Source organism: Octodon degus, unplaced genomic scaffold, assembly GCF_000260255.1.
Source record: "Octodon degus isolate 3935 unplaced genomic scaffold, OctDeg1.0 scaffold00003, whole genome shotgun sequence".
NCBI classification, from domain to species: Eukaryota; Metazoa; Chordata; class Mammalia; order Rodentia; family Octodontidae; genus Octodon; species Octodon degus.
Genome location: NW_004524579.1, coordinates 34,087,974 through 34,092,911, shown reverse-complemented (window position 1 = coordinate 34,092,911; position 4,938 = coordinate 34,087,974). Strand labels below are relative to the sequence as shown.

General features: G+C 37.3%; 1 pseudogene; it reads left to right on the top strand.

Moving 5' to 3' along the window:
- Window positions 1-1,086: 1,086 nt before the first annotated feature.
- LOC101560513 lies at window positions 1,087-2,107 on the top strand (annotated as a pseudogene).
- Window positions 2,108-4,938: the final 2,831 nt, after the last annotated feature.

Below are 4,938 nucleotides of genomic sequence, written 5' to 3'. Positions count from 1 at the left end.
TAGAGTCTTGCTAGAACAATCCTGAGGAGATAACAAGCAGATAAAGAGACAACAAGACTTGGGAAGCAAGTTGCGTCCATTTGCAACAAACACTGATGAGAAAAAAGTGAATATAATAAAACTAGAAAAATCCTTCCTTTTCTCACAGACCTTACTTCTCTTAAGGCAACACTTCTTTGAAATTTTGATCCCAAGAGAGCTGGACAAATAGCTCAGTGGATTAAAGAAGTGCCTGCAAGCAGATGCAGGGGCTGGGAGTTTGATCCCCAGACTGCCATGCTGGCCCCATCCCTGGGGCGCGCTGAGAAGGCAATTGAGGCTGGGTGTGGTGGCGTAGGCCTGTAGTCCCAGTTCTTGGGGGGCTGTAAACAGGTGGATCACTATGAGTCCGATCTAGTAATGAGACCCTGAACACCCTGTAGACCCTTCCCTAAAAAAATACAAAAGAAAAGAAAAAGAAAAAGGAAAGAAAGATAATTTTAAAAAAGAAAGAAATTTTGATTTCAAAAGACAATTTAGACTTAATTATGTGGGGAGTTATGTAGAAAAGAATCACCAATTTTATTAATTTGGAAATCTTCTACCAGAGTTTACTCCTTGTGAGACTAGCTCCTTGTAAGTCAATGTAGAAATCCTTTTGAACCCTGTCTGATAGTAAAACATTCCTTACCTGAGAGAAATCCTATGAATTTACTGAATGTGGGTGAACATTTATTTACATGTCTCATTGAATGTAAAAGTCTTATTAAGGAGGCACTCTGTGCTTTTAAGGAATAATTGAAAAGCCACTAGCTAGATGACAGGTCTCATTAAGTAGCAGAAAATTCATACTGGAAAGAAACCAGTGAGTATATCATACTCTCATTGAATGTTAGAACTTTACACTGTAGAGAAAGATTTGATTGTGGTACTGGTGATAAAATTTTCTCTCAAACTTTATCCCTTGTTCTGCATTTGAGCGGTCATATACAGAAGTTTTATACATGTAAGAAATGTGGAAATATCTTCAGCCAAAAGCAAATCCTTATTCATCAGAAAATTTATACTGGTGAGCAATCTTGTGCACATGGGAAAGCATCCATTCTGATGGCACACCTCAGTCAGCAGAGAAATTGTAGTGGGGGAACCCTCCTTACCTATAAGGTATGTGGGAAAATCTTCAGCCACGAATCCTATCTCACTGAACATGAGCATTTTCATACTAGAGAAAAACCTTTTGAATGTAATGAATGTGGAAAAGCCTTTAGCCAAAAGCAGTATGTCATTAAACATCAGAACACCCATACTGGAGAAAAGCTTTTTGAATATAATGATTGTGAAAAATCCTTCAGCCAGAAAGAGATCCTTCTTACCCATCAGAAAATTCACACTGGAGAGAAACCTTTTGAGTGCAAAGATTGTGGAAAAGTTTTCATCCAGAAGTCAAACCTCATCAGGCACCAGAGACCTCACACCAGAGAGAAACCCGGTGAACTATATATGTGGGAAAACTTTTAGAAGCAAATCAAATCTTACTGAGTATAAGAAAATTCATATTGGAGAGAAACCCTTTAAATGTAGTGAATGTGGAATGGCTTTTGGCCAGAAGAAGTACCTCATAAAGCATCAAAACATTTACACTGGGGGCCAGGGAGATAGCTCAGTAGAATAAGTGCTTGCCTGGCAAGTGCAAGTCCCTGAGTTCAATCCTTGGTGAGAGAGAGAGAGAGAGAGAGAGAGAGAGAGAGAATACAGTCTCAATTTACATTAATAATAAATAAAACCATTCACACTGGAGAGAAACCCTATGAATGTAATGAATGTGGAAAAGCTTTTTCTCAATGAACATCACTTATTGTACATGTGAGGATTCATTCAGGTGATAAACCTTATGAATGCGATATATGTGGAAAAGCCTTTTCTCAGAGTTCTTCTCTCATGACATGTGAAAAGCCATACAGGTGAGAATCTGTATGGTTGTAATGAATGTGGGAAAGCTTTTTCACAGTTCTCAACTCTAGCCTTGCATTTGAGAATACACACAGGTAAGAAGCCTTATCAATGTAGTGAATCTTCTTTCAGCCAGAAGTCATGCCACCTTAGACATCAGAAAATCCATACTCATTAAGACCTATAAATAGCTTCAGAATGGGAAAAAACCAGGAATTTGTATCTTACAGTACAACAGAAATATTTTGAAGCAGAGCATCCTGAGTGAGATGAACTTTTAAATAAATGCTAAGACTTTAGAGGACACCAATAGTTTTTACTGAAGAAAAAGACATTCATATGATAAAAAGACTGCCCAAACAAAAAAGAACTATGTCAAAAGCAACACTGACTTTAGATGAATTTCCCTAATTTGGGAGCAGAAAATAAAGGATTGTTACTATGCTCAGCATAAATCTGGCTATCTTTGCCAGTATTAGAAAAGTTACATGTACTACAAAAGAAGAAACAAAAGCACATATGTTCATATGCAAGTAATAAGCCTTTGTGATAGTGATTCAGCAAGGCAGAAGAGATTCTAGAAAGACCTATGCATTTATGTGAATTTGGAATATGAAAGAGATGGCATTAGGAGAAGAGAAAATAATTTAAAAACAATTATATGCATGTAATTAGAATGGGTCATGGATTACACAGAAAAGTAAAACTCACCAGAATGAAGACAGCATTATTAAAAGCCAGTGTATAAAAAATGGTTTTGACCTTAGGTGTAAGTATTTCTTCTAACAAATTCAAAAATACACACTTAAGGTGTATACTCAGGAAATACTAGGAGTTTCTCTGTGGCTCAATTTTTAGAATCTAGTTACTAGAAACAATTAAAATATCCATCTAGAACAAGAATGCAATGTTCTTATGATAGAATACTACACATCCATAAAAATGCAACAGATGAAAGCCACATGTTCATAGTAATACATAAAAAAAAGTTGAGATGGAGAAATGTTGGAGAATGATATCTAGTACAGAGACTTTGTAAGTTTGAATTATAAACATTTACTTGATGAAGTTCAATACTTTATATTGCTAATGGTTACACATACATATGTAAATGCTTTTGAAGTCAGTTGGAAGGGAACACGCCAAACTCCTGATGGAGGCCTGTGAAGAACAGAGAAGGGTTGAGAATAAGCATGATGGTGGGTGGGAGGGGCTTCACCTTTTTATATAAATATCCATTTCTCTGCAAGTAAGTATATGAAGAAGCTCACTAGTTCTGCATTGTGGTATAAGGATATCTTGTCTTATTTTTTGTACTTTTCTGTATTTTTAAAGTTTCACAAAATTAATAGAATAGGGTGATGAGAATCTGTACCTGTAGAAGTTATGTTGTAATAAGTTCCCCAATACTAAACTTTTTAAGAAATTATTTCTAAAATTTTTATCAACAATGAGTGGATGGACTTACTCTGTGTAATGTGAAATCTATTTTATCAAAATTTGAGATGATGACATTCCAAAAATAAAAAAAGAAAGAAAAGATGGGGAAGGGGAATTGTTATAGTTCAGAGAAGACTAGATGGATGATATGCACTATAGGCTCCATATCAGATCAAGAAGCAGAGAAGGCCATTACTAGAACATTAGTGAAATCCAAATAAAGTCTGTAGTTTAATTCATAGTATTGTACTAGTGTTAATGTTTCAGCCTTTGAAAAATGTACCAATCATGGGGGAAGGCTATAAAGGGTTTCTGTAGTATCTCTGCAACTTTCCTAAAAATTTAAAATTATTTCAAAATAAAACTTGCATAAAAACTATCAAGTAACTTCTAAAACTTGCTGTGTCATGAAGCACAATTACTTTATCGAACCTTACCTTGATTTTCTTTGACTTGCTTATTTTCCTGTCTGCAGTTTGATTAACAGTAGTATGACTTAATACTGGGGCTACAGGGTTGGTTCTTTTGCCTGGGGATATAATGGCAAGCACCAGGAACTTTTAAACAAATGCTAATGGTGACTTCCTGGAAAATGGTGAAGTGGTAAGCAACAGCAACTCAGGATCTCCAAGATGAAGGTTCAAGACATTGGAGAATAACAATTTAGAGAAGAAGAAAACAGTTAGAAATAGATTCCTGGGGACCAGGAAGGATTGGAATGCAAAATTAAGACCTATGGAAGGATTGAAGAGCCAAGACCACAACGCAAAGAATGGAAGAGACAATATCAACTTCCTCCCCTGCCTCCCAGCTTGTGGCTTGCAGAAAAGGGAGACCAAATATACAGAGACAAACAGGGAGAAACATGGTGGTGAGACCAACCAGCAGATAGTGCAAGCTGCAGGGAGAAGGTGGGGTTCAGCTCACATGTGAATGTTTTCACAGGCAGCAGCTTGTGAGTGACTTCAGTCTGAGCACCTGCTATACCCCCTGAAGAGAGTGCTTGCCCAGATGCCATTTCAGGAAAAGGTTGATTGCTTGAACCCAACACTCAGGGCTGCCACTAGACAGCTTCAGCTCAAGCTCCTAGTGTTACATTTCTACCATGACGGGGTGAAAGGCAGTCCCAGTAGACAGCCCTGTTTAGGGAACCAAAGTGAGGCTAGAAACAAGGACACCCTTGACCCAATGGCTAGAGGCTAGGCTCAGCCTAAATTGCTTTGGACTCAAAAATCAAGGGATTAGCACTCACCCACCCTGATCCCACTGCCTGCTGTCTGCTTCAGCACAGATGTCGGATATGACTGCTTTCTTTATCTACCAGCATGAGCAGAAACACATCTTGATATAGGTACTGACCCAAAATTATAGTTCTTAGAAGAAATCACGTTTGAAATGACAGAGAAATTATTTTTGTTCTTTGTGTTTTGATTGGGTTTTTTGCTTTTTTTCCTTTGTTTATTTATGGCTTATTCTTATTGTCAGGCTTTTTGAGGAGTGTATGCATTATTTTTAGCTTTTTGGTCTTTTTTTCTATCCTTTCCTCTTTCCCTTCCTCCTCCTCCTCCT